This window comes from Schistocerca piceifrons, chromosome 1 (assembly GCF_021461385.2).
Source record: "Schistocerca piceifrons isolate TAMUIC-IGC-003096 chromosome 1, iqSchPice1.1, whole genome shotgun sequence".
Classification (NCBI taxonomy): Eukaryota; Metazoa; Arthropoda; class Insecta; order Orthoptera; family Acrididae; genus Schistocerca; species Schistocerca piceifrons.
In genome coordinates, this window is record NC_060138.1 from 820,358,342 (window position 1) to 820,381,531 (window position 23,190).

The window sequence follows — 23,190 nt, forward strand, 5'->3', positions numbered from 1 at the left end:
AGTAAGATACAGGTCACAAAAACAAATGTATTTCGTAAAAGAACCATATTTCGTGAGCTCTGACCATGCGTATGTACCACACGGGTGGAGCAGATAAAATCTGTTGTTGTACTACGAGAGTCCTGGCCACGGGATCAAATGACCACGCACCTCGCCTTGAATATGTACACTGGTTCTTGCAGTAGGCTAATGAACACCCTCTTTTTTCCTTTTTTTTTAAAAAAAAGCTGTTATGCTTACAGATGATGCTCAATTTACTCGGGAAGGCATAACAACAGTTACAATTCGCATGTATGGTCAGATGAAAACCGACACATTACAGATAAGCGAGATTATCAGAGACGTTTTGCAGAAAACATGTGGGCCGGTATCGTGGGCGACTACGTACATGGGTCTTACATGTTGGCTGCTCGACTCAAATGGTCAATGTACAGAGTGTTCTTGGACGTTCACCTGCTAACTTTATTGGAGGAGGTGCTCCTAAATATCGGAAGGACAATGTGGTTTCAGTATGATGGGGACCATGTGCCCTTTGTAGAACCAGTCCGAGCAGCAGTAACCAGTACTTATGGCAATTGGTAGATCTGCCGGAGAGGAGCTGCATATTGTCCTGCAAGATCGCCGGACCTCACCCCAGTGGACTTCTGCCCCTGGGCTACATAAAAGCCGAGGTGTATTCTGCACCTGTTGACTCAGTGGCGGAATTGGTTGCGAGGATTATTGCAGCGGTCACACAAATGCAGAACACACCACGCATTGAAACTTCCTGGCAGATTAAAACTGTGTGCCGGACCGAGACTCGAACGCAGGACCTTTGCCTTTCGCGGGCAAGTGCTCTATCAACTGAGCTGCCCAAGCGTGACTCACGACCCGCCCTCACAGCTTTAATTCCGCCAGTACTTCGTCTCCTACCGTCCAAACTTCACAGAAGTTCTCCTGCGAAGCTTGCAGAACTAGCACTCCTGGAAGAAAGGATATTGCGGAGATATAGCTCTGCCACAGTCTGGGGGAAGTTTGTAGAATAAAATTTTCACTGAGCTCCGGGTAGCTCAGTTGGTAGAGCACTTGCCAGCGAAAGGCAAAGGTCCTGATGGTTCAAATGGCTCTAAGCACTATGGGACTAAGTCTCCTAGACTTAGAACTACTTAAACCTAACTAACCTAAGGACATCACTTACATCCATGCTCGAGGCAGGATTCGAACCTGCGACCGTAGCAGCAGCGCAGTTCCGGACTGAAGCGCCTAGAACCGCTCGGTAACACCGGCCGGCACAAAGGTCCTGAGTTCGAGTCTTGGTCCGGCACACAGTTTTAATCTGCTAGCAAGTTTCATAACAGCGCACACTCTGCTGCAGAGTGAAAATTTCATTCTGGGCACCACACGTTATTCAGCAAACACAGAACTGCCTGCTACGTCGATAATAGGATGTGCGCTGAGGTTAATGGCCGCGCGGTATTAGCCGAGCGGACTAAGGCGCTGCAGTCATGGACTGTGCGGCTGGTCCCGGCGGCGGTTCGAGTCCTCCCTCGGGCATGAGTGTGTGTGCTTGTCCTTAGGTTGATTTAGGTTAAGTAGTGTGTAAGCTTAGGGACTGATAACCTTAGCAGTTAAGTCACATAATATTTCACACATATTGCTGGCTGAGGTTAATGGTGCTCACTGCGAGCACTTCCTGTGATGTAATAGCGATCAGAACAATAAAGCAATGAAAAAAGTTTACCACCATTTTATTTTCAATTAAACACAATAACCTCCTGCATACTCAGTACTCCAACAATATGCGTTTCCGACACATGATTGCTTTACGAAATATATTTGTTTCTGTCTCCGTCATCATCCCTGTTAATCTGGGAACTCAGTTTGTGAACACCCTGTAGACAAAGCTTCGTCACAAGTGAAATTCATTTGAGGTGTCAGAAAAACAGAACAAACAGGAAGTCGTACTCTCGACAACCGAACGACACTTGGAATAATTCATCAAGCGAGTCACAAAAGAGCAAATAACTACTAAGCGAAAGTCAACTGTATCTACTTCGCAATGTATGAGCAGTGACAAAAACGGAAACAACAACCCACTAAATATCATAGCTGCGAAAGATACCATAGAAGAAACGAAAGAAAGAAGCAGGAATACTGCAAGCGTAGCAAGACAGAAGCAAATTAAGGCGAATGATTGAATCTAATGGTATCGGCCATTGGATTTTAAACATCGCTCTGTAAACTGGAAACTAGGAGAGTGCAAAATAGATGAGGAAATAGGTAACTGAAAAATTGTAATGTGTAATGACACGTTGGAGGCTATTAGCACACACCAGAGTTTCAAAAAGAAAGAAAAATCCGATGATCTTCATCCCGAACTTTAAAAACAACCACTCATAAGATATTGCGTTAGCAGAGGGAGAAGACGAAGAACCACGCAGATCTGGCAGATTATCAAGAACGCGGTGGTTGTCGAGTGCGAAAAATTTTAATTTGTTCTTCAGGAAGTAGCAACTGCCTTACGAAAGTGTCCGGCCGTATTTCACTTGGTCAATATCTGTTCATTTGAAAACCTATTGTACTCGATGCACGGATCACCACCAGTACTGTCATATGACTATAAAAAATATTTTCTGAAACCGCTCACGACAAATACCAAGAAGGTTCCAAGAAGCGGAGGACTTCGTTCCCAATCCTCGTCCATTTCTAGCTTATGTCTCGTCTTTGATACGGGGATTAATTCCTATCTTTCTTTGAACCGGCTAACTGCAAGTCGATGAACTCGTACAAAACTGACAACCATCTACAGCTGCGGATGCAGGTGGCGATCGTCTGCAGCTGGCCAAATAGCTGAAGAACAAGCAGTTGCGGTATCAGTTACCTCACTAGCTGAAAACATCCTTCATGTCTGTATGCACAGTCTTCTCAGAAATGAAAACCTGAAAAGTATAATCCAAACTCTTATTTTTGCGGACATCTGCTAATAAGTGGTGCAGTACTAACACTACCGTAACTGTACTGCTCTGCAAATTTTAAGGACGAGATAGGTAAAGTGATATATTACCCTCTCGGTGGAAATGAATGAAGGTGAGGGAGATTGCTGCCAGATGCGGGAGCATCTGACCAACGTGAGAATTGTAACTATTGTAATGCCTTCCCTAGTAAACTGGACCTCATCTGTAAACATAACAACTTAAAAAAATAGAAAGGAAAAAAGAGGGTGTTCATTAGCCTATTGCAAGAACCAGTGTACATATTCAAGGCGAGGTGCGTGGTCATCTGATCCCGTGGTCAGGACTCTCGTAGTACAACAACAGATTTTATCTGCTCCACCCGTGTGGTACGTACGCATGGTCAGAGCTCACGAAATATGGTTGCTTTACGAAATACATTTATTTTTGTGACCTGTATCTTCCTTGTTAGTTTGAACACCCAGCATATGAAATCCACCATCCGCACCATAATTTGGATAATTTGACTCCTCTCTGGGCTGCTTCAAAGACCGCAGAAGAGCAAGAGAACCACACCTCTACAGTATGGTCAGTTCTAGTATCGCACCCTGATTTTCCAAGCTTCAGAGAACGCCAGAGATCTCCCAGTCGTGCACAGAAAGTTGAACTTCACATTGTGTGAGGTCAACGTGACTATAGCGCAAAATGATGCTGGCCCCGCAGCACCAGCCAGTTGAAGGAACGGCAAAAGACAGATTGTGTCAGTCATCGAGCAGTTACGGTGCATTGCGGTGGTGTTCGTCATTACAACATGTCCTGGAGACAACATGTGGACGACTTCACACGGGGGAGAATTATCGGGAAACTAACAGGAATGAAATGCGACGAGGGTAGCCCAGGAGTTCGGTATTGCTCACAGAAGGGTTTCACATGCATGGGGAGCCTTTCGAATCACAGACACTTCTTCCCAAAGGACTGGAGGAGTTGGTCAACCGCTGTCAACTACATTGCGCAACATGTAAGAAGGGACCTATGTCGGACAGCAGATGCAGTGGTAACCATGTTCAACAGAACTGAAAGGCACGCAATCTCACGCCCCACAATGGCAAGGCGACAGCATAACGGTGGTCTCTTTGTCTGAAGACCAGGACGTTGCGTTTCATTGACACACGCATATCGGCTACACGGTCTGCGATGGTGCCAAGAGCATAGCGATTGGCTCCACGGGGTATGGCTTCGCGTGATCTTCTCGGATGAGAGGAGATCCATTCTAAGTAGCGACTCTGAATGTAGTCTCATATGACGAGAGGTTGAAACACCCAAAGCATCCAGGAATTTTGCAGAAATTGATCGTTTTGGTTGTCCATGTTTAATAGTGTGAGGAAGCATAATGTTGCAAGGGAATTGACACCCAAATCTTTGAACACGGTACAGTCACCTGTGAACGTTATTGTGATACTTGTGAGGTAAGGGGCGAGTTGTGGCGCCCTGGAAATATTATATGTTCGGAATTGGGGAGGCCACGCAAGACGCTCGTCAAACCCGGGGCCCGGCAGCAGACACGTGGTGGCAAACGTTAGCCGGACGAGAGGGGCAGCCCCAGCGCATCGTCCAGCCGCGTGGCTGGGAATTCCGCTGTGACGAGGACGGGGCTTCGTGTCGATGAAGGAGATGTCTATGCTTGGAGTGCCAAAGATGGCGGACTTTGTGAAACCTTAATGGCAGACATTTCACAGTTCGTATGGAAATTAATAGTAGCCAGATGAATCATGATACCTCTAAAAGAAACGTGTACATTTCCATTATTTTCATGACGATTCTGATGGTGTAATCAGATTTTGAATATCTTTATTAGTTTAAAGTTTAGTGTGTGACGGTAAATTATACAAGTAACACCCAGCAACGAATTTACAAAATATAATTTTGTCGATCGCCGTGTCTTTATAAAGCTATTAGTGTAAACCTAAATTGGTATGAATTACAGGTATATAACTTGAATAGTACATGAGTTATTAGAGGTCAAAGTGGCCGATTACTGCTAATCGCGTCAGGCCATAAGTACTCCTCAGTTACACGATAAAACAATAGCAGAATGCTTATAAATATATTTATTCATCTATGTCTTTGTTTATATCCGATATATACTATTCATGAAGAAATTGGTTAAATATTTACTGTGTTTTGGAAAGCACAGGGACATTAGGCTCCTGGCCAACCTTTTGCTTCTTTTCTTTTGATATATGTTTATTTAATTGTTTATGTATTTAATAATGTGTGTTAGAGCGTGTTTATGGTCCAGGCGTACGAATCTTTATTTAATTTCAAGTATCTAAATGTAAATCCAGTATTTCGAATATGTTTCATTATGAACCCTCTGCCAGGCACTTAAATGTCATTTGCAGAGTATCCATGAAGATGTAGATGTAGATGTTTGTGTGACTGTGCGTTGGCATGAAGACATGGCGCGAGCGCTCTAGCGAATCACAGCGTTCATAAATGGGGAGACTGGATGGAAGCGAGTTTCCGGAGAGGACACAGGTGTGCTGGAGAGTGCGGCACTGGACACGGGGAGTGCTGGACAGGACGGGAAAGGACAGGGAAAGTGCTGGACGGCGCGGCGGACGCACAGTCTCGGGAAAGACAGTGGAGCAGTTTGCGCGTGATCGCAAGAGATAGAAATACTTCGGAGTGCCGACTTGTACTCTTGTGTGATCTGCGTAGCTTCTGCAGTGAAGATGTAGTGTGCTTTTAGAAGTGAATATCTCGCGAGCTATGTTGTCGTTCATAACTAATTACGTGCAGTAGGAATCTATTGTTTCACTGTTATACAACTTATATTTTATTTATTGCTGGACCATCGACACCAATAAGTGTTTTGCAGAAATATACCGCATTCTCAGAAATACTTCTACTATCGTAGTCTTCATTTAAAGTCGTCAAGATTTTATTTAATTGCAATCTTTTCTTTATAAATTTATATGTTACATTTATAATTCGCAATTTCCAAGTGACAGAAACCTTCGACCATTCGATTCATGTGTGTTTTCTTATCGTATACTGTAGACTCAGCAGTATTTGGCCTGTAATGTGGCAGCTACGTATCCCAGCCCATAGACAACGAGACCAGCCAAAACTTCTGATATTGCAACGTTGAGTCGAAGGTTGCATAGTTTTTAGAAAGCCCGCATACTGCATTCCCTCACCTTGTGCATCTTTTCAGGGCTACATTCGGTCCCGGCCTTATTTTTATGGATGACAATGCGCATAAGCATCGAACACCTCAGGTAGAGGGGCGCTTGGAACGAAAGGATGTAAGACGAATGGACAGGCCTGCCCGTTCCTCCGAATTAAGAATTAAATCCCATCGAGCACACTTGAGGTGCGCTGGGCAGGCGCACTGAAGCACGTTCACGTGCACCAAAGACCATTCAGCCGATGTCAACACCTCTGGTGGAGGAATGGTAGGTCCTGTCACAAGAACTCCGTACCAATCTCGTGTCCGTCACCGGAGCACGTTGCAGATCATGTATTGCTGTCCTTGGTGACCACACATAGTATTAAGAACCATGCCCCACCTTCTGTAACGTCCAGGGGACAGACATAAATCGTGTTGATTTCAACATAATTATTGTCCTTGATTAACAAGTATCATTTCTGTTCGTATCACCATTTCTGTTCGTCCCTCTGTGTATTTCCTTCAGTTACTTCTCTATGACGCTGTACCAGTTCTTTGTATATATGGTCCAAGTTTCGTCCACGTATGTTATTTGACAGTCACACATTATGCGAAAATTACTTCTGTCTTAAGCTTTGGACACATTGTATAGTAAAACGTATGACGGCTTTTATATGTTTCTGTTATTTTATACGATAGTAATTTATGAATGTAGTTCAAACTACACCGTCTAAAATTTATCAGCTGATTGCATTAAGGAGACTTCACATTTCGGCTACGTGAAGAGTGGCTACTTATAAGGAGTGGTTATTAAAACGTATCTGCTTTCTGTATTAGATGGTACACTGAAGAGCCAAAGAAACCGGTACAGATGCCTAATATCGCGTAGGGCCCCAGCGAGCACTCAGAAGTGCCGTAACACGAAGTGGCGTGGACTCGACTAATGTCTGAGGTAGTGCTGGAGGGAATTGACACCATGGATCCTGAAGGGCTGTCCATAAATCCGTTAAGAGTACGAGAGGGTGGAGATCTCTTCTGAACAGCACGTTGCAAGGCATCCCAGGTATGCTCAATGATGTTAATGTCTGGGGTGTTTGGTAGCCAGCGGAAGTGTTTAAACTCGGAAGAGTGTTCCTGGAGACAATCTGTATCAATTCTGGACATGTGGGGTGTCGCACTGGCCTGTCGGAATTGCCTAACTCCGTTGGAATGCACAAAGGACATGAATGGATGCAACTGATCAGACAGCATGCTTACGTACATGTCACTGCCTGAATCGTATCTAGATGTGTCAGGGGTCCCACATCATTCCAACTGCACACGCTCCCCACCAATATAGAGCCTCCATCAGCTTGAAGAGTCCCCTGCTGACATGCAGGGTCCATGGATTCATGTGGTTGTCTCTATACCCGTACATGTCCATCCGCTCGATACAATCTGAAACGAGACTCTTCGGACTAGGCAACATGTTTCCAGTCGGTGTCGGTGTCGACGGGCCCAGGTGAAGCGAAAAGCTTCGTGTCGTGCAGTCATCAAGTTTACACGATTGGGTCTTCGGCTCCGAAAGCCCATATCGATGATGTTTCGTTGAATCACACGCTGACACTTGTTGAGGGCCCAGAATTGAAATCTGCAGCAATTTCCTGAAGATTTGCACGTCTCTCACGTTGTACGATTCACTTCAGTCACCGTTGGTCCCGTTCTTGCAGGACCTTTTCCGGCCGCAGCGATGTCGGAGGTTTGATGTTTTACCGGATTCCTGATGTTCACGGTACACTCGTGAAATGGTCGTACGGGAAAATCCCCACTTCAGAGCTACCTCGGAGTTGCTGTGTCCCATCGCTCGTGCACCGACCATAACACCACGTTCAAACTCTCTTCAATATTGCTAACCTGCCATTGTAGCAGCAGTAACCGATGTAACAACTGCGCCAGACACTTGTCTTACACAGGTGTTGCCGACCGCAGCTGCGTATTCTGCCTGTTTACATATATATATGTTTCAATACGCATACCAGTTTCTTTGTCACTTCAGTGTATTTGTACTCCACTCTGCTTGGAAGAGAGTTCGTTCGAACTGATACGTGTTTTATAAGACGGTTCCTTTACTTACGACATGTAGTTGTGCTCCGCAGAATAACAGTACACTTCACAACCCGAAGTGAGAGTTTAGTGTGTGTATGTGTGTGTGTTCAAAAAAAATGTTCAAATGTGTGTGAAATCTTATGGGACGTAACTGCTAAGGTCATCAGTCCCTAAGCTTACACACTACTTAACCTAAATTATCCTAAGGACAAACACACACACCCATGCCCGAGGGAGAACTCGAATCTCCGGCGCGACTGCTACAGTCGCAGGTTCGAATCCTGCCTCGGGCTTGGATGTGTGTGATGTCCTTAGGTTAGTTAGGTTTAAGTAGTTCTAAGTTCTAGGGGACTGATGACCACAGATGTTAAGTCCCATAGTGCTCAGAGCCATTTGAACCAATCGAATCTCCGCCGGGACCAGCCGCACAGTCTATGACTGCAGCGCCCTAGACCACTCGGCTAATCCCGCGCGGCTGTGTGTGTTCAAAATGGTTCAAATGGCTCTGAGTACTATGGGACTTAACTTCTGAGGTCATCAGTCCCCTGAAACTTAGAACTACTTAAACCTAGTCCGCAGCTCGTGGTCGTGCGGTAGCGTTCTCGCTTCCCGCGCCCGGGTTCCCGGGTTCGATTCCCAGAAGGGTCAGGGATTTTCTCTGCCTCGTGATGACTGGGTGTTGTGTGATGTCCTTAGGTTGGTTAGGTTTAAGTAGTTCTAAGTTCTAGGGGACTGATGACCATAGATGTTAAGTCCCATAGTGCTCGGAGCCAGCCAGCCTACTTAAACCTAACTAACCTAAGTTCATCACACAAAGCCATGTCCGAGACAGGATTCGAACCTGCGACCGTAGCAGTCGCGCGGTTCCAGACTGAAGCGCCTAGAACCGCTCGGCCAATCTGGCCGGCCTGTGTGTGTGTGTGTGTGTGTGTGCTGTATTGTGACTGAGGGCAGGTGGCGGAATGTGTGGCAGTACGGACTGCCTGATCACTTGTTTACTTGGACGTGTGCCGTATGGCAGCCACCGGTCCTGGGCCTATACAAACCGTAAGCTGTAGGCAGCTGTGGTTGCATGCTGCAACCTGCGTATCGACAGCTGCGGGCAGGAGCAGTGGGTACCACTGAACAATCTCCTGCCCTCAGGTGGAAGTCAGGGAGCGGTAAACAGCCGGCTGTCAAAGGCCCCGTGCTCCTTCCGGTAGCGGAACTCGCTTGCGGTTCTGATCCGTTAGCGAGAGGGGCCTGCTGGGGACACACATTACTAGAGCTGCGTCTGGGAAAGTTTCTTCCGGAACTTCTCTGTATGAGATCGCTGGAAGTCCAAAACGGTGTACAAGACGAAGCTATGATGCGTTTAGAGCTGTAAATTTACTTCACGTGAACGAACTAGGAGGCCAACTGACTACCTTTCGTCGACCATTGTTGGAGTAATGAATCGTCCACCGGCATCCATATTTTTAAGAGTATTTGCATATATATGTAGAACGACATTAGATTTAGATTTCTACGTGCCTTTTACCAGAATTTGTTTCTATTTACGCATAAACACAATAACACTATTTCCATCTACTGGAAGTTCAGACGGTTCAAATGGCTCTGAGCACTATGTGACTTAACTTCTGAGGTCATCAGTCCCCTAGAACTCAGAACTACTTAAACCTAACTAACCTAAGGACATCACACACCCATTCCTGAGGCAGGATTCGAACCTGCGACTGTAGCGCTACTGGAAGTAAAACTGGAAATAAACGCGTGCTGTTAGTATGAATTACGGCGTCTTAATCTAAGACGTTTAGCTTTGTCCCATGAGTAGATGAGAAGAATCTGCTGCGCAGCCGGCCGCGGTGGTCTAGCGGTTCTAGGCGCTCAGTCGGGAACCGCGCGACTGCTACGGTCGCAGGTTCGAATCCTGCCTCGGGCATGGATGTGTGTGATGTCCTTAGGTTAGTTAGGTTTAAGTAGTTCTAAGTTCTAGGGGATTGATGACCACAGATGTTAAGTCCCATAGTGCTCAGAGCCATTTGAACCATCTGCTGCGCATAAATATAATGAGGAGGGGAAATACCAGACACATTTGCAGAGACATTTAGTTGGTTTTTCCTCAGTTAAACATTACTGATTCTTTCAGCAGAAGAAATATGCTATGACGAAACATCATAGTAGAAATCAGGATAGAAGATAATCACAGCTGTGTTTTAAAGCAGGATGTGGCCGCTTAGGAAACCAGAGCGGGAAGAACGAAAAATGTTGTTTAACAGGAGGACATTAAAAATAATATACTCTAAAGCCTAGTTTACACGACGACACGGGTTGCTGGCACTGCGCATGCGCGCCGCGCGTTTGTGCAATTCATCGGTGGAACTAAACACTTTCGGCGTGTTCCAACTTTGGCGACACTAGTTGCACGAGTTTTGAGGTTATATCTGTTCGCAGAGTGTAGACAAACTGAAATATCAAGTAGAGATCGGAGAATAATGTTCGCTTTTTGGAGGTCTATGCTTTGCATAGCTGTTTGTGGGATTTCAGTGATGCTGATTACAAAAATAAGCAACATATTGCTGCTCCTGAGACCTTCACGTGCGATCAGAACACAGATCGTTTGACAATATCTGAACTGCAGGGCAAAATTTATTGAATTAGGAGCACATATACAACTGAATTAAGAAAAATACAAGCAAATATAATTCTATCTGTGGTAATGCTCTCGTCTACAAGACTAAAATCCCATTGTTCAGGTTTTGTAAAGGATATTGTTGACAGGAGGGAAGGTTACAGAAATCTTTATTCAATATTTATCTATTTAAAACGTCGCAGCAGTGCTCCCCATTGACATATGTTTGAATTTTGAAATATTGCCACTGAACAGATCTATCTTCAAGAGAGTAGTTTTCAAACCATTTTCTTCTTAATGCGGCCTGTTTCGAATAATTACTGTTGTCAATGTTATAATTATTACTGTTAATGTTAATAATTATTGGTGTTAGTGAAAAACCTTCATCAGTAACTAAAACCGCATCCTATAGCATTCCGAGGGTTCTCGATTGTAATGCACGCAATGTGATATGTAATTTCAGCTCTGGTGGCAGTGGCTCAAGCATTACACTATCCTTATTCTTTACCGCATAATTAACTCTATTTAGAAGAAACGTGAACAGTTCTGGTGACATTCTAAGATAATTAAAAGAACTTCTTGGGTCTTCCATTATAAATTATTTCAGCAGCCGAGCTGACGTCTTTTCTTCATCCAGTCACGAATCGAAATACATTTCTTATTTTTTTCTTATGCAGCGATTCCACGCAACAAGCTTTAACCCCATCACAACCCATACGACGTGCAGCTGCCAAATATTTCATTTCAGACACGATTCAGGAACCCACAAAACGACGAAACTGAAGTGTATAATGGTTTCGCCGTGTCTACAGTCAAATATGAAACCACTTGCGTGCAACGCATTCCACGCAACGAGTAGCGCAACCCAAAAAAAAAGTTCAAATGTGTGTGAAATCTTATGGGACTTAACTGCTAAGGTCATCAGCCCCTAAACTTACACACTAGTTAACGTAAATTATCCTAAGGACAAATACACACACCCATGTCCGAGGGAGGACCTGAACCTCCGCCGAGAGCAACCCAATGTCGTCGTGTAAACTAGGCTTAACAAATATGATACCTAATGTTAAATATATTAGGGAAGCGCCTGAGCCATTTGATATAAAAACCGATGTTGGATAAGGGAACGGCGTATCACCTTAACTACCCAACTGAGCTTTACAAAAAAATTGTAAGGATCTGAAATTTGGATAAAAAGAGTTGCATCATTTTGGGAAAGAAATCGGATGGATTTTAAACTGACTGGCTTTTGCAGACTATTTTGCAATACTTTCAGAAAATCTAAGTTTCAGTTACTCAAATAAATCTTTAGAAAAAACAGCGAATACTACTGGCCTTTAAATTTCAGCCGAAAAAAACCAAGTTCATGAGAAATATAAAAAATGCACCAAAATACACCAAAATGTGTCTGACCGTGTAACATAACTGCTACATATCGCTTCACAATTCTGTATTAGCTCAGAACATTTACTTCTTAAATAAAAGGGTGCAGTGCAAATTTTGGGAGGAGATTGCATATTCTCATGGTAGAAAGCGATTTCCGGTACTACCCATCCTTACTGTCCAGCTGCCCGCCGCGATGGCCGTGCGGTTCTAGGCGCTGCTGTCCGGAACCGCGGGACTGCTACGGACGCAGGTTCGAATCCTGCCTCGGGCATGGATGTGTGTGATGCCCTTAGGTTAGTTAGGTTTAAGTAGTTCTTAGTTCTAGGGGACTGATGACCTAAGATGTTAAGTCCCATAGTGCTCAGAGCCATTTGAACTGTCCAGCTGCGGCAGAAAAGCTTTCCACAGGACATGGGCGGCAGACTTGGGAGTCTGTCAGGGACAAGCCGTGTGGACCGTTTGCCGAATTTTGAAGCGACGGTTTGCTGGCATAGATTCCTTTGCATGGCTGTAGGAGCGCCTAAGCCATCAAGTGTCCACGCGAGCCGTAAAAAGTACCTGTACGGCATGGATGTCAACGGGAACACTGCCTTTCATTTCCCGTGAAACATGAGAGAATTCTTACCACGTCCGTAAAATTTCAGTTCGTCCAATCCAGTGTATTACCCCTCTTACTAAATACTGTGTGCGATATGCCCACTAAATAGAAAAAGACCATTAAGTCTCAATACTCTGATAATTAAGGGTGATCAAACAGTTTAGATTTGAGGGTGCTGCTGCAGTGTGTATGCAAAGTAGCGCGACTCTAATGTGGGTATTAGGCAAGGGATTAGTGTGGCATTCGTGTCTTCCCGACGTGGGTGTGGTAAATGCAGGAACGTGAACAATGGTGACGTTATTACCAAATGAGTCCAAACAGGACCAAAGAGCTGTTATTCCTTTCTTAGCTGCCGAAGAACACACGTCGGAAAATGAAGCATGTGTAGGGGGCAGCATGCCTGTCGGAAACTACCATTGTGGAATGGAGCGTCAAGTTCCATTCTGGTCGCGATTGGACACAAGGCGCCGGTGTATCTTGGAGGCCAGCTTTATCCTCATCCTAACGCAAAAGTTGGGAAAATTCAAGTGGGAGAACTCGAGCAATCGCCCTATAGTCCTGATCTCTCCCCATGCTATTATCGCCCTTTTTGTCCTTTTAAAAAGGCCTTGTGTAAGGTGACGAGAATGTGCAAAAGGCTGTTACGGATTTCTACACACCGGAGGACACGGTATTTTCTAAACGGCTATTTGGAACCTGATGGGTCAGTTGGACGATTGTCTCAATGCTCACGTGTAATATTTGTATTTGCAATACATTTCAGAGATATTTTAGCAGCGTTCCCCTCAATTTTAAACGTCAAGGTACATTCAGATTTCGTCAAATTGGCAACACGCATGCTATCACCTCTCCAAAGGAGATTTTGCTACATGTTTAGCTGAGAATGGTGTACAGAGATTTTTTAGCAATCTCTTCCTGGCTTTTATCCTGTGTTAACAGTGCAGTTTGAAGATGTAAGTGTCGCATTTTCAGAAACGCAAATATGTATTTCAGAGTCCGCATTCTGGGCAGCTTGCATTTTTAACTTATTAATTTGCACATCCAGAATAGGGAGTTCATTGTGTTATTTCTCATGTTAATTTGTGAATGCGAGCCAGCCCGATGAGGAACTATTATTTTTGTCTTCCTTCAGTCTTCTTAGCGACTTCAATCAAAGTCCACATAGCCGTGCGGGGTAGCCGGGCGGTCTTGGGCGCCTTGCTACGGTTCGCGCGGCTTCCCCCGTCGGAGTTTCGAGTCCTCCTTGGGGCATGAGTGTGTTGTCGTTAGTGTAAGTTAGATTAAGTAGTGTGTAAGCCTAGGGACCGATGACCTTAGCAGTTTGGTCCCATAGGAACTTACCACAAAAAGTCCACATAAGTGGCCTCAGTTTTTCATGTTAGTTTTCTGCGTTTTTGTTTTTAAAAGTGAAATGGCAGTAAGATTCCATATTTGTATTTCAAATTGAATAAAAATTTTGTAATTATGAAATTAACTTCTATTTCTGATCCCTGTTGCTGCGGTGTCTCCCATGGTTAGGCGCCCTTATTCAATAACCAGGTATACTCTGAGTTGATATTTCCAATGTGATGGTGTTCCATTATGTGCAGTAACCAAGTAAAGGGTGCTGTTGTCATAATATGAAACTGTATTAACTGTGGTGACGAGTCATTGGTTCAAAATGGTTCAAATGGCTCTGAGCACTATGGGACTTAGCATCGTAGGTCATCAGTCCCCTAGAACTTAGAATTACTTAAACCTAACTAACCTAAGGACATTACACACATCCATGCCCGAGGCAGGATTCGAACCTGCGATCGTAGCAGTCCCACGGTTCCGGACTGAAGCGCCTAGAACCGCATGGCCACCGCGGCCGGCACGACGAGTCATAGTGTTTGCGTGTTTAATAGCGGAGTTTTTTAAGCTGTTAATAACACAAATTCGTTTCAAAAAAGTAGGCAAAATATAGTGCGTTAGGAAATTTAAATATCTTGAAGAAACCGTACAGCCGTATGGACTACACTAATTTACAGTAGATGTAAGAGTTAATAAATTGGAATGCGCGTTTGATCTAATGAAAAATATCTACAGCAAGATGCGTATAAGTCTATCTAGTAAAACTAAATCAAAGTGGTAAGACCAGATTGCTTATATGTATGTGAATGGTTTAGTAATGAACTGTGAGTCTAAGCTGTAAGAATAGACATGCTTGAAAGGTTGATTACTAGAAAAGTAATGAGTGTAATACAAACTATAGAGGGTTGGAGAAACAGAAAATATCAGAAGTAATGACAAAGCGAAGATTAATCTTCTTTCGACTCCTGTACCGAATGAATGAGAATTCCTCTGTTTCTAGAAAAGAAAATCGACTGTAAAATAGATTACAGAAACAAGGAATAAAACTAAAAGAAACGTCAAAGAATCGAGAATCACAGAAAGAAACACTCTTTAGAGAAAAACGCTAGATTTAGAAGGATTTCAAAACAGAGGAAATAAGAAATGGGGAACGACATGGACAGAAGAAAGGAAAAGACAAGATGAGGAGAAGATTAAGGAGTACTGGTAAATAGAAAATAAGATGGAAAGAAGTGGAACTGGGGTTCTTAGGTGATCTTAGTAAGTCAAAATGAAGATGAAAAGGGTACAGATACAGTACTCAAGAAAGAGTTACCAGAAGGCTAGACGAGGAAACAATTCTATTGAAAAATTGTATCAAAAGACAGTAAGATACTAACGCTTGTTCTCATAGATGTTGTTGTCTGAAGACTGCTATGATAGAGTTCTCCATGATAGCAGACTCTGTGCTAGGCTCGTCTCTCTGCGTAAATATCGCAACCTAAATCCATTTGCACCTGCACTCTGGAGTCAAGCCTTGTCTCCTTCAACGGTTTTTAAGCCCTACACTTCTCTCTATTACCAAATTGACGATTACATGACGATTTATTGTTCCCTCAGAATGTTTTATATGAAACTATTCATTCTTTTAGTTAAGTTGTGCTAAAAATTACTTATCTACCCAATTGGATTCAGGCCTTATTCATTAATCATCTGAAATACCACTTTAATCTTTAAATTTATTATTACGTCCACTTTTAATTTCGTCACAACTCTACGCTCTAGGCACGTGTATTACGTATTTTTCGTATAACGTGTGTGCTAAAATGTTTCTGTTTGTTTCAGATCGCACGAGGAAGATGATGGCAAAGTGATTCAAGTGTGTTCTACCGAGGCAGCAATCGACAACGTGGGTCTCTAAATATAAATGAGCGTCGAAGATTCGCGACTTCGAGAACGTTATGCCATCATTGTCAACTCTCCTCTGTGCGTTCTTATTAAGTAGATGATCGAAACTGATTCATGTATGATGTATTAGTTCACAAGAGGTCTTGAATTTGTAATGACCACTGTACATGACATCAAAGTACTATTAATAAAAAAATATGTTACTTAAAATGTGTGTCGACTATTTACGTTGACTAGCACAGTCATCCTACCAACAACCAAGCAAGTTTACTGATTTTTGAGTAACAGTGAAAATCCTTTGAGTGAGGTATATATTTAAAAAAGGGCATTAATTTTGATTTTTTTGACCAGGTAACGCTCCTTTGGAAGTTGTTAGTGAGCACCTTACTTTGGAAAATATTAGTCATGTCGGAACAGACACTGAAAGTTTCATCTATAGACAGTAAATCAAAACAAACTAATTAAAAAAAAGTGTTTAAATCATAATTCTAGAAAATCAGAAAGAGGGAAACCTTAACTTTCTTAAAGTGAGTAATTTTGAACAATTCCTTGAAATAGTTTCTATTAATTCCTTGAGTTGAAATTTGTCTTTGTTGGTACCTCGAAAGTTAATATCAAAACATTAAGGTAACATGAACTTTGTCTCAAGCCATAGGACCTGTGGTAATTTCTCAATAACAGCTAAAGATTGGATACGAGTTCTACATTTAAATAAACTTTGAAGAATAACAGATTCTACATTTTCACTGAAAGCATTAATTGGAATTTTGGAAGAAAGCAATTTGAAGTTTTATACATTAATATAATGCAGCAGGATACTCAAATAGTATCTGCAGCTGATTGAATTCTATGACATGATGTGTCATTGTTTTGTGAAACAGCTAAGGCAGTTCTTCAATTATGATGGTTATTTACATGAAGTTTCCTTTCTTCAAGGGATACGTAAGGACTCTTGCTACTTCCACAAGTTTCTGTTCTTATGTCAATATAAAATGGCTCTTTTCTGTGTCAGTCTTGCCACTCATAACCTACTGAAGACATTCCATTATTGTACCATTTTCTCTTGTGTGCCCTTAGAAAATACTATAATATTACTACTACTACTAAAAGTACCTTACATTGCTTTAGTTTCAGGCCTATAGTATTCTGTGATACAAGCACTGGAATGTTAGTGGTTCACTTTTTAATCAAAATGGTCTTCAGTGTTACTGGTAATGACCAGACAGAATAAAAAAACGTGGTCTTGAGGCGATCTTGTAATCTTACCTCCAACTGACGGTCCCCACTTCGTTAATCCATGGTCATAAAATAATAGCATTGCCTCAGGTTGTGTAAAGTTTCTGTGATATTTTTCTGGGAGTGGGTATGCATCTGTGGCCATACGTTGATTTAAATACAAATAGTCACAAAATCTACCCCCTTCAAGCTTTGTGTTGGTACAATTACTAGTGGTGCCCCTCTCCCCTCTAAGGGCTGGAACTCTCTATCGATTTATAAGTTCCACCGTCAGTAGTTGACATAGAAATCAATTTGGTTTCTTGTACACCAGCAGTTATTTCCCAGCTGGAATTCTATGTTGCTTTGTCAGTGTAACTGTCAATGATCCAGGAGGGATTAACAGTTCCGCAGATTTCACTAACAACTTTTCCATCTCCTCCCTAACACTGCTTTCTGTATACGACACTTTTCGCCTCAATGCAACTAAATCGGCAGAGAATTCCAGCTTAGGGCATTTTACATTGAAATGTCCATCGAACCGTTGCTCTTCCAGCACTTCTAGGTTGGTTGTCAGCGCACCTCAACACAGATCTACTTCTACTGAATGAAAATTATCTATGCTGACGGGCATTACCCAGCTTCCCACACCCTTTTGTGTATATGATAAACTACATGGTATAAAAAACTGTGCCTTGTCCAGTTCTTCATTTTCTGCCAAGGTTTCAACTACACACAAAGTATTAGCTGGCAGATTTGTTCCTATGTCTATCCACGTTAGCTTTCCTGTAGTTTTCGGAAGTTTATCCTTTGAGTCATTGCTAAGAGACCTCGCAAACAGTTTATGTAGATTCTCAGACTTCCGAGGCATGCCTTGCAGCATTAATGGCTTTTCCAGCAGTAAAACCTAAACACAATGATGTCCTGTCAACTCAAGGAAGTATTCCACACAAGCCCTGGAAGTCTTTCCCTCCCAATTGGAAGTTCACCACTGCTGAGGTGAGCAAATGAATATTACCCAAATATATGCCACTTTGTCTACAATGAGATGGTTTCAAAATCCCTATACCAGGTACATCCTGGCATGCCACGGATACCTACAATGCGATGTTCAACGAAAATTTACGCTCTCTTCCTCCTATATTGCTGGTCAAACAGTAATCTCCGAGCAGTTCTGCACAAGCGAATCCAGTGCTCACATTTACTGGAAATGCTGCACAATGGCTGCACAGTTCCCTTTCTCTTTTAATGACAAGCGCGAGCTCTAACCGGCGACCATCTTCCATGTGTCTGTGGAAACCTGCACTGACATTCCAATTCGCTTACAGCCCCGCCATTGAGGTCTCCTGCAATTTCGCCGAATGAGGCCAGGCTACTACGTCAATAGCACATGATCTTTGAATTAAAAACTACCCTCTTTTGCGTGGTTCTACTCACCACAAGTATTCCTGCTAAATCTGTTGTAGTCGCTACAGTTTTGTTTAAGGATTTTCAAAATTCTACCCACTCTTCTCGCTTCAGGTGGCAACAGCCTTGCCGCAGTGGATACACCGGTTCCCGTGAGATCACCGAAGTTAATCGCTGTCGGGTGTGACCGGCACTTGGATGGGTGACCGTCCAGGCCGCCATACGCTGTTGCCATTTTTCGGAGTGCACTCAGCCTCGTGATGCTAATTGAGGAGCTACTCGACCGATAGCGGCTCCGGTCAAAGAAAACCATCGTAACGACCGGGAGAGCGGTGTGCTGGCCACACGCCTATCCGCATCCTCAACTGAGAATGACACGGCGGTCGGATGGTCCCGATGGGCCACTTGTGGCCTGAAGACGGAGTGCTTTTCTCGTTTCTGGTGGCTGGTATCGCAAGAATCTTGCGCCTACTGCTAGGCCTCTTGAAGAATGGCCTAGTTGGTACTGTTGTTACCCATCAACTCATATATATTAATAATACTCAACTTGGTAATTCAGTCAACAGTTACGTACCACAGATTCTCCTTGCCTTTTCAGTTATACCACTGGGCTGCTAACAATAGTACTTAGATGTATCGTTCCTCCCGTACCATTTCAACACTGCTTCCCGTTAGCCCTAGAGAGTTCGAACGTTTGTTACTTCTCATGGTACATCGTGTATGCCTTGTCAACTTCAACCAGGCTTTGCTTAATAACTGTTCTTTAATCCATCGCCCCCCCCCCCCCTCCCTTCATCTTTACATCTGTAAGTGAATTATCTATGGAACCCAAAGTATTCTCCCCTGATTTGCCTGTGAAAGTAATTACTAATGATGTGGTGTAGCCACCTAGGACAGATAAGTACAAGTTTGGAGAGGTTTGTTTCTCTCCTCCCACAGTCTTTCTAGTTCCCTATCAAATTCTACATTATCTTCCCGTAAACTCTCTATTTCCTTATATAACTCTCGCATTTGAGCGACTTGATCAAGCAAGTACTGGACTGCTTCCTGAGCTGATATCTTTTCACTCAATGCCATTTTGATTACCATCTACCAGAAGCACAAACCAAAAATATCTCCAAGTATAGAGAAAGAAAATGAAATAAATACTCACATAGACTCATAAAAAACCTTGAAGTCGGCATGTACCTGTATCTGTCTGCTAAACATCACTGCCGTTTTTCCCCTCATTGATGTGGACATTGAGTAACCATTGTACCCTTCACTAGTACTTCTGACGCCACTTGCAGCATCACTGGGGTTCTCTGGTGGAGGTAGATGGGCAGAATGGAATTACGTGCAACTCTAAGACAACTGAAACCTTTACAACAGAAGACGCATACAACAGAAGATGGATGATAACGCACGGCTCCACTGAGCTGCCATCGTGGAGGAGTACCTTGAAACACAAGATATCAGGCGAATGGAGTGGCCTGCCTGTTCTCCAGACCTAAACCCCATCGAGCAAGTCTGGTATGCTAATGGTCGACTTATCGCTGCACGTCTTCAAACCCCTACGACACTTCAGGAGCTCCGACAGGCACTGGTGCAAGAATGGGAGGCTATACCCCAGCAGCTGCTCGACCACCTGATCTAGAGTATGCCAACCTGTTGTGCGGCCTGTGTACGTGTGCATTGTGATCATATCAGATATTGATGTCGGGGTACATGCGCAGGAAACAGTGGCGTTTGGTAGCACATGTGTTTAGGGACGGTTTTCTCAACTTATCACTAATACCGTGGACTCACATATCTGTGTCGTGTGTGTTCCCTATGTGCCTACGCTATTAGTGCCAGTTTTGTGTAGTGCCACGTTATGTGGCACCACATTCTGCAATTATCCTTAATTTATGAGCATGAGTGTAGATAAAATCTTTGAAGTGACAGTGTAGAAATAATGTGCAGTGAAGAGTAGACACAACAAGTAGCAGCACGCAGACCTGCAACGACTCTTAATTCCACTGTAAATACAATGTACTCTCAGACATTCATGTCTTTTAACATAAAAAGTGATTTTTCTGTAAAAAAAATAACAGTTTTATCATCAGCAAAAGACACAAAATAACTTACATTGTCCATAGAAAATTGCTGTGGAAAGGGGCCTACGCTCTTCACTAACAACGGCTACGTAACTGAACAGTTGCTCATACCTGAAGATGATGGTGTGCACCATCGTAACGTGTAGAAGGAAAATAACTAAGTGACTTGTGCAGAAATCTGTTTTATTTGTATTTATACCGTCGTAGGCCTCATGATGCCCTCCTTTATGGACGAAATATTCATAAGTATAGATGTTGTTTTAGGTGTCTTGACATACGGGGCACATAATAAAACATTTTACCCATTGGCTGGGAAATCCCTTAAACATACTTATTTCAGTGTTTCTCTTCAATTAATCCTGCATAGCCTTGGTTGCATGGGACATTTCAATTTTGGAAATCGCTAGGGAATTCATCATCTGGGATTCATATTGTTAAAAATGTTCTGAGAATACCGAATTTCAAGCATTACCTCTCATCATGGACAACGCTGCAGGCGACGGCCTTCACTTAACGACCGAGAGCAGCAGCATTTATGTAGAGTTTTCAGTGCTAACAGACAAGCAACAATACATGAAATAACCGCATAAATCAATCTGTGTTAGGACAGTGCTACGAAATTTGGCGTTAATGGGTTATGGCAGCAGACGATCAACGTTGAGTGCCTTTGCTAACAGCGCGACAATACCTGCACTGTGTCTCCCGGGATCATGACCATGTTGGTTGTGTCCTAGACGGCTAGAAAACAGTGGCCTGGTCAGATGGGCTCCAATTTCAGCTGGTAAATGTTGATGGTAGGTTTCGAGTGTTGCGCAGACCTCATGAAACCATGGAGCCAGATTTCAACAAGGCACCGTGCATGCTGGTGTCGGCTGCACAATAGTGTGTACTATGTTTACATGGAATGGACTGGATCCCCTCGTCCAACTGAATCAATCATTGACAGGAAATGGTTATGCTGGGCTACTTGGAGACCATTTTCATATTCCCAAACAAAGATGTCATGCCACTAGGGCACAACTGGTCACGATTGGTTTGAAGAACGTTCTGGACATTCGAGCGAATGATTTGGTCACCCAGATCGCCCAACATGAATACCATCGAACCTTTATGGGACGTAATCGAGAGGTCAGTTCCTGCACAAAATGGTGCAGAGCCAACACTTTCGCAATTATGGACGCCTATAGAAGCAACATGGCTCAATATTTTCTTCCGACTTGTTGGGTCCATATTACATCGAGCTGCTGCATTACTCCAGGTAAAATGCGGTCCGAGACGATAGTAGGAGGTATCGCATCACTTTGTCACCTCAGTGTATCTTATGATGGCCAGGTGTATCCCGGCCAGAAACACTGAGGCAGTACGCGCAGTGGACGATGCTGGGGGCGGAGGCGACATCCTCGTTTCTTTCCGGTCGACCTTGGGCCTAAAAGAAGTGCAGAGCGAAAGTGACAAGGAAGTATGACGGCAACGCCCACCTCTTCTCTGAGCACTGAAAGGACGCCTAATTTCCGCCTATACTTCACGTGTGGCGGTCGGAGGGAGAAAGTCTGGCTGCAGAGGTAGCCCGCCTGCCGTCCCCGGGCAGGCTTTGTTGGTGACGCCACGGGTGCATCGCCTGCCGCTGCTTTGTCGCGCGGAGAAAGTGCGCTGGCCATAAATAACTCGCTTTTCCCAAGCCCGGGGCACAATGCGGTGCTGCTGTCCGCCGTCTGTTTTAAATGTGGGACGTAAGCTTCCCGCCGGCCGCGTCTTTCTTCTCGATTCTAGTCGTTTCTTCAAAGTGCACACCGCCTGAATGCCGGGAAAAGTGTCAGCTTAGGAACAGTCGTCGTTTGGGCCTACTGCGAAAGCCAGTTTATTTTTCGTCCTGTAAATGCAAGTCCGACAAGTGAAAACACCTCCTTTCTGCGAACTAGGGAAGACTCATTAAATCTCTGTCAGAGCACAAGATAGACGATAGCCTCTTGCAGGGTGGAGACTGGATTACGTTGAGTAGCAATCTGAGGTATCTTATCGACTGTGATAATGACACAATAACGCTCTTTAAGCTACAAGATATGTACAGATGCTTTGAGAGCATGGAGTCATTAGGACACAGAGATTTTGTGAGACATCAACATTATGGTCAACAAACAGTACACTATAATCACAGTTTTTCTTAATAGTTTCATATACATTTTGAATCTATTTTATTAGGAAGTACATATCATCTACGTAAGGTGTGGTATTTGGCTGAGATTCTAGGCGCTTCAGTCTGGAACCGCGCTGCTGCTACGGTCGCAGGTTCGAATCCTGCCTCGGGCATGGATGTGTGTGATGTCCTTACGTTAGTTAGGTTTAAGTAGTTCTAAGTCTAGGGGATGTTGAGTCCCGTAGTACTCAGAGCCATTTGAACCACTTTTGTCTGAGATTTCTTTCTTTTTTTCATCTAAAGTTAGAAAATAATTTTCATTTTAGTCTGTTATTCAGATACTAAATCC

The 23,190-nt window shown here is 43.6% G+C and overlaps 1 long non-coding RNA gene and 1 pseudogene across 1 annotated transcript in view; both read left to right on the top strand.

Annotated features, from left to right (window-relative positions):
* Window positions 1-16,180, top strand: part of LOC124713278 — a 320,037-nt gene extending 303,857 nt beyond the window's left edge. The window contains exon 3 of the long non-coding RNA XR_007005633.1: window positions 15,945-16,180. This is a non-coding gene — a long non-coding RNA (uncharacterized LOC124713278). The remainder of the gene's footprint in view (window positions 1-15,944) is intronic.
* Window positions 16,181-18,745: 2,565 nt separating this feature from the next.
* On the top strand, window positions 18,746-18,863 carry LOC124723234 (annotated as a pseudogene).
* The last annotated feature ends 4,327 nt before the right edge of the window (window positions 18,864-23,190 follow it).